General features: G+C 37.1%; 1 protein-coding gene across 3 annotated transcripts in view; it reads left to right on the forward strand.

Moving 5' to 3' along the window:
- CDH12 (cadherin 12) overlaps positions 1–12,448 on the forward strand; it is a 1,056,103-nt gene that overhangs the window by 654,999 nt on the left and 388,656 nt on the right. The window contains exon 3 of one of the 3 annotated variants that reach the window (XM_045441358.1): positions 2,113–2,259. The exons of 1 other annotated variant lie outside the window; for it this stretch is intronic. The gene's annotated coding sequence lies outside the window, so the exon portion shown is untranslated. Of the gene's footprint in view, positions 1–1,957; positions 2,260–12,448 lie in introns of those variants that run through there. One more of the 3 variants, XM_045441352.1, reaches the window with a different exon arrangement.

The following is a 12,448-nucleotide window of genomic DNA, read 5'->3' on the forward strand; positions in this document are numbered from 1 at the left end:
CTCTCTCTCTACCCCTCCCCGGCTCGCTCTCTGCCTCTCAAAAAGAAAGAAATGTAATAAAAAAAATTTAAAAACCACATATTTAAGAAAATAAGCACCGTCTTAATTAAAAAGCTTTAAAAAGAGGTCACTATTAAAGATCTTCAGAATGAGGCTTAGACCAGTGCAAGAACAGAGGGCTTTAATTGCATGGCCGACCAAATATCAGAACCATGGAATCCATCAGATTTTCATTTACAAGTGCTGTGTTAACAACTAATCAGGATCCTTACAGAAGAATTTGCAGTTGTATTTCCTGTTGACTATTTATTTACAATTTATGTGCATCAATTTTGATTTAAGCAGCCTCTTTTCTACTAGAACACTCTAATGCCAGTCTATAATTGGATAATGGATTTCCTGCTTAGCAGCAGCAGAAGTTACTCTCCCTCTCCTGAAGTGTATCGACTGAGTTTTTTCCCCTTCATCTCTCCCCCTCCACCAGCTGAGGGAGCAAGAGACCTCCTCTCGGAGGGACACAGGCTCAGCCCTTGTCCTGGGGCTTCTCCACAGTGCATCTGTGTTAAGTTCAAGTGTCTGTCCTATTAGAGCAACTCAGTTATGCTGAAGTTTTATTTTGTCCAATAAGTGCCATCAAAGAGCTTGTCCTTTAATGAAATCCTTTTTTGAAATTTATTTGGCAATATGTAAGGCAAACACATTCTCTATCATGCTTTCTGCACCCCTTTATTGAAACTTGGCGGTTTTTTCCAAGATCTATGTTAATATTAAAATATTACAATGCAAATGCAGCCTCCCCCCAACCCTGTCTGTCTTACACACACACACATCAAGGGAATGCCATATGTCCCAAGCGAAAACCTCCTTGGAAAAGCAGAAATGCTGAACATATCACACAGCACCATTGTGAGAGGACATTTGTCAGTTTTCTCCCTGGCAATGAGATTTTTCTCACCCTCAAGACATGCAAATGACTTTTTTCATCTGTTCTTTTTATGTTATTTGAATAATTTTCTCCTATAGAAGTGAGAGCTGTCAAAAATTAACCATTTGGGGCTTTGGCATTTAGTTATGTGACCTTTTTGAGAAATTAGATCTCTTCAGGGAAGTGGTAACTTTTAAAGTCAGAGATGTTGAAGGGCTTCTCAGGTGGTCAGTGGATAGATATCAGCAGGTTGTTAATGGCACATGACTATGTTAAAATGGTTGACATTTTAGAAAAAAATAAAGTGCTTGACATTTTGGATCCTCTCTTACTCTGTTTTTGTTTTAGAAATCGATATTTCAACTGATAATAGAAGAGATGATTCAGTTAGGTGCAATGTCTTATTCCCCCACGTTACTCGGGTTAATAGTATAAGGCAAACATTTCTGTAAGTCTGTTGCTAACTTAACATGCTCTTTGAAAAACTACACAAGCGATGCTGTATTCTCCATGCCTTGGTTTGAGTGTTCATGTCTGTAAGAAACTGCCAAACCAGCTTATTCAGTATGAATACTTTTAATAAATCAGAGAGTTGCACTCTGGAGGGCTGCGATAAACCTCTAAATTCATTTTAGGTAGACATAGGTTGAAGTATGTACCAGGCTCGGAGCAAAGACAAATGCAGCTATCTCTTTTATCACATCGCTTTAAACGTTTTTCAGCTTTAGGCTTTTCTTACAAATCCGCTCTATCAGGCTATTAATTGTTTCACTGTACCTGATCTCTAACAGGAATGCACCTTGCAAAACAGCAGAAGAAAGCACATTTCTTAAAGTCCTCCGATGGCTTAACACTGTGGCTCATCTCCTTGCACATTATACTCCTAGCTGTAGTGCATCCATTAGGCTGGAAAAGACAAGATTCCCAAGTGGCCTTGGTGCCTTTTCCGATTCCCAGGGGACCCACCAACCCTCCGCGTGTGTTGCCTGCGCACAGGGAGTGTTCCCTGCTAATCAGGTCAATGATTATCGCCTGGCTCCAGGGACCTGACAGGAGCCTATCACAGCAGTTAGGGAGCCACCAAACGCAGCATGCTCGCGGAGGATCTCCCGTTAGGAAACATCGCTTAGACCTCATTTACTCACTGGAACCTCTGAGGATTTCAGCTTATCTTTTTGTCCTCGCAGACAGTGAGGGGCTCTACATAAACAGGAAAAAGACGCCCCGCAGGCAGCTACTTGGAGGGTGTTGATCGAAAACTTCCATCTCCCCACCCCATTCACGGTTGATTTGACTGATTTCTCACCTCCTTCACAGAGAATATTTCAATTAAGGTAAGTGCTGGGAGAGCTGGACTGCATCGCCCTGAATTTCTGCATTGAAAGTTCTGACCAAACTGATATTCTGCACTGCAGCAAGTGACTGTTTATGCCAGGAAAAGGCTTAGTTTATAAGCAAGTGTCCTAGAATGAAAACCGGCATTTGGGGATAATGAGATGCCAGAGCAATTTCTCTTGAAATACGAACAGGCTTGCCTTGCATCAAGAGAAAATAAAGGGAAATATGAAAAGAGAGTGAATTTCTCATTTTACCTTTTTAGTAATCTGGAGAACTGTGCAGCGCTAAGGTAACTTGATTTTGATTGAAGTGTTTTGTTGATGTCATATGGTGAAATCTCTGAGTCGAAACGCTTCAAAGTTAAATTAGATGGAAAGAAAATTTGCAAATGAGAGTTGAGATTTTGTGCAGCTCTCTACTTTAACAATGTTCCCGGGCTCCCTGTGGGTTAAAGGATTTAGGGCTAATCCCCGAATGTTTTAACAGTGTCCATTTAGGAATTAAAATATAAAATGATAAAGTTTCTGATGTAACTGTTAAGAAAAACAAACCAAAAAGAATTAATATACCACTGATAGGATTTATAGTTCTTGTAGAAGAGAACGATTTCTTTTATGAAATAGATTAATAAAAGGAAAGACAAGAAAAATTAACTTCTCTCTAAAATGCTTATTTTTGAAAGGAGAATTCTCCAACAAGAGATTACATTCGTGTGTTTATTGAAATCTTGGCTTTTATGTTTGAGGTTGCTCTTTGTTATCAAACTAAAGCGAATTGAGGTTAAGCTTGCTTTGTACATAGTTTAGGGCAATTATCTACGCAATTAGGATAAACTGGTACATGTTATTTCTTCTAAAGCTATTTTTCTCATAAGTTTAAGAATATCCAGAGAGAATGGAAGAGTTTTTTTTTCAAAGTTGGATTTAATTATGTGAACTTTTTTCTATATTACTTTGCACATATAATCTAACGGTTTTATCCCATATTATGGTAAGTTTCTATGTAATCAAGAATACTACAGTAATTCTATCACTGTAATTAGATATGATAGATTGATTAGTACCCTAAGCATGGTGTGAGTGAATGATAGCAACCACTTACCTTTTTATAATGTAGTAGTTCAAAATGATTTTCAAACAGGGAAACATTAGTTAAGGTATAGGTACATAGCATCATACTTACACACACTGAATTTGAATAACCACTCTATTCTGCTAAGACACAATATTTATCTAATAAATATCTAGCTGCTTTCATGTAAAGAGTTACATGGTATGTTAAACTTGCTTTTCTAGAATGAGCACTCATATTTCATGAAATGGTGATTCTACCCTTCTCCTATGGTTATCCTGAGATGTAGCATTTTATTAAGATGTCAAAACACTCTTTATCTTAATTGGCCATCCTTCTGAAATTCTCTAGAGAGCTTTTCAGGCTGATGTTGATGTTGTTACTTCTCTCACAGGAATAAACTATTTTCAGGATACCCATAGGCACTGACATGTGTTTGCTGGTTGTCTGAATGTTTTTTAGCCAAAGACTGAAGACATTCATCTGCCTCTGCTACACTGAGACTTCTGTGTCTTTTCTCCAGAGAGTTGGTTTCTCAACTGATTCAAAGATACCTGAGAGAAATGTGTTGACAACAGTTAGCTCTTACTGGGTTTTGGCTTCATCTTATTCTTCTTCCTTTTTTTTTTTTAATTTTAAATTTTTATTTTTTTAGTACTATTGATACATAGAAAGAGACAACATTAACCACACAAGGCCACATTTGCCATGACCAAACTTTTACAATGCTTAAACTATCTCTGTATTATCGACTATCCTTGTGCAGAGTTCAAAGTTGATGGTGGTATCCTACCCAGTGAACTTTTATTGGATGTACTTTGTTGATGTATATGACTATTGAAAGATGTGTCAGTGTATAAATGAAATATATAAGTCTAAAAATGAAGGCAATATAGTTCTTATTTAAAAAGTTATACCTAGGGACACCTGGGTGGCTCCATCAGATAAGCGTTTGACTCTTTATTTCAGCTCAGGCCATGATCTCACGGTTCCTGAGTTCAAGCCTTCACACTCACAGTGTGGAGCCTGCTTGGGATACTCTCTCTCTCTCTCTCTCTCTCTCTCTCTCTTTCTTTTTCTCTGCCCCTCCCCTGCTCATTCTCTCTCTCAAAATAAATAAAGATAAAAATTAAAAAGTTATACCTGAAGTTTTTAAAGAAGTTTTATGATTGTAGATGTTGTCTTAATTTGCATTATGTAGGCTAAAAAGGAAATGGAGAAAATATTGGGTACAATTGAATTTTAGGAGTCGTTGCTTTTAGGTAGCACCTGACTCTTCAATCAGATTTCTCTTTTTGTTTTTCCTCACTTATTATATCATCTCCAAGTGCCCCCTTACCTCTACATTCTATATTGAATCCCATTTTTCATTCATTTGACAGTAATTTATTCCTTCTGTGGGATCCAAAAACATCTTATAGGATAAACTCACTTAGAGTAGACAGTTTTAAAATTTAAACCAAAAAGTCTGTTAAAACTTTCCTTATGATTTATAACCTGCTTTTCACTTTGTGATATTTTCAATAAAAGGTAATGGGAACAAGCAGTGTCTAACAAGTTTTCTAAATGACAAACAGCTGGGTTATAAACTTTGCATATATAGTTTTATAATCATCAAGTAAAAATGATAACATCAAGGTTATCTCCAATGAGGAGATGCAGGCTGGGAGAGGACAGGTAACCGAGAGAAGGACATACCATAGTCAGCGGACCTTTGATTCACACTCAGATCGGCCTGCGTTTAAAGCTCCTAATATTTATGCTGTATTTTTATATCACCTAGTATGTTGTGACCTTTTCCAGTGTTTGATGTGGCACTCATGAATATTTTAAGATAATTTATAAGATAGTACAGCTTAATTATATTACCTTCAAAATAGTTTAACTCTTGACTTACTCAAAGTAAATGACTTTGTAAATTCCATAACCACCAGTTTTTGAAATAAGCGTGCACTTTGTTCTTTTTGGTTCTGAAAGAAGTCAGTATAGGAGTCTTTGCATCAAGCTGATCCTGATTACCACTAACAGATAAAGTTCTCTACTATGTGGATAAATGGAACTGAAATTTAGTATCGGGAGCAGTGGACATACTCTCAGGATAAAATCAAATTATAACGTAGTGATATAAATTCAATGCCACTTCTGTGAAACGAGATTAAAAGAAAAGTTAAGAAGAATTCATGTTCATGGCAAAAGACACTCACAATAGTAGACAGGATAAACTGGGGAGCCTGGCCGGCTCATTCAATTGAGCATCCGACTTCAGCTCAGGTCATGATCTCATGGTTCGTGGATGTGAGCCCTGCATCAGGCTCTATACTGACAGCTCAGAGCCTGAAGCCTGCTTCAGATTCTGTGTCCCCCTCTCTCTCTGTTCCTCCCCTGCTTGCACTCTATCTTTCAAAACTAAATAAAACAATTTTTAAAAATTTAAAAAAAAGAAAGAAAACATAAACTAATGGTTGGAATTGAATGTTGGAAAGTGACTGAAAAATTAACATTTAAGTGTACAAAAGTCTATTTGTTCTACTGACTTTATATAAACCTTCCCATGTATATGCAGAGATTTACTATAGCTAATTATGTTGATTTGTGACATTACCAAACCAAAATTTTGTTCAGTCTATGACAAAAGAGAAGAGATGTCACAAAATTAGGACTGACCTGGAAAATCAATAATGATTAGCTATCATATCCAAGGATGTACTGAGATGTAACTGGAAGTTAGGTTGCATAGTTACAAAATACCGTTTATTATGCTCCAACATACTCCCAAACATTTAAAAAAAATAACTTTATAACAGATATTGTGAATATTGGATTCAATAATTTTTTAGAAACATGATCTATCATCTATCTATCTACTTATCTATCATCTATCTATCTACCTATCTATTATCTATCTATCTATCTATCTATCTATCTATCTATCTATCTCCAACTACCAGCCAACTTACTTTCCATTCTCTAGTTTTTTTAGAAAGTGATTGGCTTATCCTAGGTGCATATAACAATAACAGGAAAACAAATTTTATATATATATATATATATATATATATATATATATATATACACGTGTGTGTGTGTGTGTGTGGAGATAGATAGATAACCCCCTTTATTACTATTCCAAAAGAATGACCATGATCTGTTAAAAGCAGTATTGCATAGGAGTTTGTTATGTCCACAATGCATAGGTATCCTCATCCAAAAAATATGACTTTGTGTCTAAGACCCACTGGTCACAGTAGATTTGACCAGAGATGTAAAACAATCATCTCTGGGATGGCCAATGGATACCAGGTGGATGACAAAAGAACCAGACCAGTGTAGGATGTTCTCTATTAGGTAATAAATACCTGACTTGGTGACTTTTAAAATCTGAAATAAATGTGGATAACAGCAGTTGGTGGGCAGGAGCAGAAGTTGAAAAACACAGATGGTAGTCTGCAGAAATCATGAATAAGCTGAGGTCATGAGGTTGGTAGAAAAGAAAGAAGAGGTTTATTCCTTTATGTCAGGTGAGACACATTTTCTGAGTCACCATAATGGCCAAGCACAAGAAAGGAGAGCTTTCTTGTGGAGGGGCAACAAAGCTGTGTTATCCTGGGTAATATTTCAGACACCCTGTGCAGTGGTGAGACTTCCTGTTTTCAACATTTTTCTCTATGGTTGCAGTTCCATTTACTAATTTAAGCTGAGTAAATCTTTGTTTTTTTGCAAACTAAAAGGTTATAACCAGCCCAGCATCATAAGTATTCATGGTCTCATTAGAAAATGGATAAGACAGAAATGTGTAGTGGCTATAATGATGTACAAGTACTACCAAGGTTCAAATGACCACTAAGGGTAATTTCTAGCTCTATGACTTCAGGCACATAAGTTAAAGTATCTAAACTTTGTGGGTTTTTTTGTGTGTGTGTGTGATTTTTAAAATGGATCTAATGGTAGGACTGTTCCACAGGGCGCCTGGGTGGCTCAGTAGGTTAAGCGTCCGACCTGGGCTCAGGTCATGATCTTGTGGTTCATGGGCTCGAATCCTGCATCGGGCTCTGTGCTGACAGCTCAGAACCTGGAGCTTGCTTCCGATTCTGTGTCTCCCTCTCTCTCTCTTTCCTTCCCCTGCTCATGCTCTGTGCCTCTGTGTCTCTCAAAAACACATAAACATTAAAAAAAAAGAAGAAAGAAAAAGAAAAAAAACATAATGATAGTACTGATCCATAGCACTGTTGTGTGAAATAAAGGAGATAATTGATATAATTGCTCAGGTCATCAGGAGATGATAGTTATTATAAATGAGAAACCTTGTTATGAGTCCCTCACTTTATCTGTCACGTAGAGAAAATGAGGGATAGTATCTCTCTTTAGCAAGAATGCACACTGGGACCTTACCAGAAGCTCCTGAAACCACTTCCTGACACTATGTTTATATCAGTATTTGCATTTTAGGAACATGCAATTTTTTTCTATTGGATTTAGACAGATGAGTGGATGTTTCTTGAAAGAAAGTAATTCAGTAGACAGTTTATAGAAACCCTTCTATTTTCGTCAGTGGTTGTTTGCATGCACAAAGCCAGAGCTGAATAGTTGAACATAAAGATATTGTAGAGGCTGCAAAGCTGAAGATTTTTGCTGTTTTGTCTTTTGCAGAAGTTTGCTGACTCCTTGCTTAAAAAAGAAACTAATTCATGTTGCATGTCTTTTTTTGTATTATTATGAGCATAATAAATATTTGGTGAAATATTTTTAAAATGTTTTGAAGATAATTATCTAAATGTCTTTTTCCAGATAGATTCAAGATTATCATTTCCTCCTATCCACTAATTCACCCATACTGTTTTATGCAATTTCAATCTTCTAATTATAAATGTTGAAAATTTTGCATATATATGCAAAAATATTCCAAATTTTGCATATTGATTAAATTGATTCAAGTAATAAGCAGAGCAAATCTGTATTTTTGCAAAAGAATTCATTGTTTTCCATCCTCCATGCCACACATTCATTTTTTTAATGTTTCTTTATTTTGAGAAAGAGAGAGAGAGAGAGCGAGGCAGCATGTGCACACAAGAGTGCATGTGAGTGGGGGAGGGGCAGAGAGAAAGAGGGAGAGAGAGAATTCCAAGCAGTCACCATGTTTAGCACAGAGTCCCACATGCGGCTCAATCCTGCCACCACGAAATTCCGACCTGAGCTAATATCAAGAGTCAGATGCTTAACCAACTGACTCACCTGGGTGCCCCCAAGCCCCACATTCTTACAATTTGATATATAGAGGAATCAGTGACTATGCATCTTAAAACAGCAGATTCCTGGGTCCCATACCTGGAGTATTGATTTAGTAGTTCTGACAAAGAACCCAGGAACCACAGTTTTGAGACATATGAAGGTTATTCTGATAAATTCAGAATATATAGGCATGTGACCTAATTACTGTGATTGAAACAATTTCCTGGGTAATTCTAATAATCAGACAAGGTTGAGGATTGCAGCTGTAGACCAGCGACTCCAAACATGAGTGGGCATGCAGATTATCTGGGGCTCTTGGTCAAGTGGTTCTGGAGTGCTGCCTGAGAGTATGCATTTCTCACAACCTCACAGGGATGACAGGGCTGTCACTCAGTGAGAAATGCTGCGCTCATTCTGGCCTCCCTCTGCCCTATGGTTGCCACAGGTGGGTAAATTTTCAAGGACATGACTTGTAGCCCAGCTCACCTGCGTCAAGTCAATAAAACTTCTCAAGAAACTCTTTCCATCAAAGAATGGTGATAGGAAGTCCTGAGCTAGGTCAAACTTGAGAAAACTTTTTTTTTTTTTTTTTTTTAACAATCTGTTGTGGACTCCCACTTACCCATTCTGGAAATAGAATAATTGAGTGTTTTAGAAAGCAACATATTTAGGTAAGCATTGCTAATATTTATTTGCAGTTAAGTTGATCTTTAAGGACAAGTGTTGCTTTTCCAACCTACTTCCCAATGTGTAGAAATTTCTGGCCATAGCACCACCTAGGCTAAGTCCATACCAAAGTTCAAAACTTAGCAGAAAATGCTGACTTCTCACATTTCAGTTCCCTCCATTCCTAGGAATGCAGTCCTGAGACTTCATTATTTGTCAGTTCAACTTTCTTCTTCTCTCCCCAAAATAAATGGCAAGGATATTGATTTCAGTTCTCTCCTCTATTTAACCTTTTTTTTTCTATTTCCAACTGCCACATTTCCTTTTTATTGCTAAAACCTATAAAACCCTAAGGGAAATAGTATATTTCATTAATATAGACACAAATTTTATATAATTTATATTGTAATATAATTTTTATTATCCAAACTTGCCGATTGAATTCCCTATTACTCTTCTATATTTTTTCTTCTAGAATGCTTAATATTACATTAAACATACACTTGTTACCTTGTTTTATTATTATCTGTCTCCCCACTCACATTAAACATCAGAATGTGATATCCATGAAGCAGGGTTTTTGTTTCTTTTATTCATAACTGCAACCTGATGCCTAGAATGGTGCCCAGTATAGAGCAGATTCTCAGAAAATACCTAGTGAACAAAAGAATGTATGGATGTTCCAATTGAATCAGTAAATTGCATGGTCTATGTGTCAGAATTGAGGCAAGTACCTAAGTAACCATAGTGGTGCTTTTCCTTAGGACTGTGTAAGTTTCAAGCACATTTCTTAAAAGGCTTACATTCATCCACTTAATTTACTCAGTCACTATCGTGTACCTCCTAAGTGTCAAGCACTCCGCTAGATGCTAGGGAAATATGACAATGAGCCCTAGTTCTTATTCATGATGTATTCTGCCTGTTGTTGGTGGGATGGGGGAGCCAGACAAGAGAAAAGGTAGTTACAATACTGTCTGGCGTTCAATCACGGACAATAGGTACAGGGTGTTATTAATGTACAGAGTAGCTTCTGACTTAACTTTGAGGGATCATGGGATACTTCCAAGAAGTTATCTGAGCTCGAATTTGAAGAATAATTTGTATTTAGACAGAAGAGGTGGGGTTGTAAGTTCCTAACAGAAGTCATACTATGTGCAAAGGCACAGAAATGTAAGAGAATTCCTACCATCTTCCATAACCATATTAGTCTGGTTTAACAGGACGATGTAGTAATGTATGTGTAAGAAGAAGCAACTTCATATTTGCCTATGTAAGGAGTTTAACCTTCAACCCAGAAAGAGTGGGATCCTATTAAATGATTTGAGAAAGGGAGAGACAGATATGTTGGTGCTCTATTCTGAATCTTGCACTTTATTTTCACTACTTCAATTTGAAATATATATGTATGCACATATATAATATTTATACATATATATTATGTATTATGGAAACATGAAAATGAAAAAACAAAATAAATACCAGAGGAGAAAATTCATTTTTTGTGGAACTCAAGGGAGAGAGAGTAAGACACTCTTAAAATGTTGGGTCAAGGACATGTGAAAGTTCAGAGGTTAAAACCAAATAAGGGGTTGGATGAGGATAAGTTTGGCCAACTATATATCCATATGTGACTTTCAGGGACTCTATTACATGATTAGATGACACATTTATTTCAGTTTCAGAGTTAATTAAAAATGGCAGACTGTGGATGGCCATATCTGCTAGTATTGACGTGGAAAAATGTTCACATTCTCCTTCCTCCAGCTGTAACCTAACAGAAAAGGCCACATTCTTACATCTACCCTTGCTGGATAACCTAACTCAAAATGGACTATTCAAACTTAATGTCACTCACATTCTTAGGGGAATAACATTCTGACCTTTTCATTCCAGAAGTAGGATACTAGGTGTTACTCTGTCAGAAGCTCTACTTCTTTTGTGAAATAATTTGTTGTTGTTGATTGTAGCTGAAATTGAATAGGAGACATCATTTACTCACAGAAGTTTTCTCTTACCATTCCACCCAAAATAGTAGCCCTTCCCTTTGTTTCTCCTTACTGTTCATCTGATATTTAACACTTATGCCTGATGATGGGTTCTTCAATGGGACTGTAAGCTCTGTGAAGATAAAAACCTTATTTTGTTCCCTGCTGAAGCCTCAATACCTAGATTACTGGCTATGATATAATTAGTATCTATGTGTTATAGGAAGGAAAGAAAGAAGGGAGGAAGAAATGGAAGAAGGGAGAGAGGGGTCAAAACGTCTTCCCATCTTAACCCCCAAATCTTTCTATGTAATCTCTCTACACAATCTCAGTAAATGATACTGTAACCTATCCAAATGAGTCAGCTTAGAAAGCCAGCTCTTATCTTTCTTTGCCTTTCCACTTCTTGTACCCTGCATATCCAATCAATATCTAGTCCTTTCAGTTCCTCCGTCTAAATCTCACTCACGTGGATTTTCACCTTTACGTCTCCAAGGTTCATACTACCTTCATCTGTTACTTGTTTGTAGTCTCTGTGTTATACTTTCTTGTCATAAAATAGTGCCCCTTACTGCCAGAATATTGACATCTCTAAATACAAACCTGATCTTACTATTCCTGTGTTAAAGGTTTCCCTTGGAATACCCCATCTCTTTTAGGATATAATTCAGACCTCCCTGAGGCATCTGTCTGTATGCAAAGTCTGGATGTTCTGTCCTCTCTAGTCTTGCCTCACCTACCAGTCAATTTGTCAGGCATCCTTTGTGAGATTTCAAGTTTTCTGCCTGTCACATTAAGTTGACTTTTTTCCTGGCTAAATCTCTTGACCCTTAGAACAGAAGATGTCACTTTACCCAAGTAGTTTGACCCCTACGGGTCTAGTTAAAATGCCCCTCCTATCAATTTCCATAACACACTGTAAGCCTCTTACACTCCAATCACAGAACTCATTACGTCATATAATAATGCTAAATTCCAAACTGTCTGATGGCAGGCTCTGTGCCTGTTTCATTCACTACTGCGTTTTCCTGGTGACAGGCACTGACGTACACAAATCATTTGCGGAAAAAGACAGATAATGTACTTCTCTGAATTCAAAAGCAGTCATCTATTCATAAGCTTCTCTCTTCCACTTGGGCGGTTAAATTCCTGCCATTCTGAATAGAACTGTGCTCCTCTGTGTCACCTTTACAAAATGTCAAAAAACACAAAAATATGGTAACAATTAGGTTAATTC

The sequence above is a fragment of the Leopardus geoffroyi genome, chromosome A1 (assembly GCF_018350155.1).
Source record: "Leopardus geoffroyi isolate Oge1 chromosome A1, O.geoffroyi_Oge1_pat1.0, whole genome shotgun sequence".
Lineage (NCBI taxonomy): Eukaryota > Metazoa > Chordata > Mammalia > Carnivora > Felidae > Leopardus > Leopardus geoffroyi.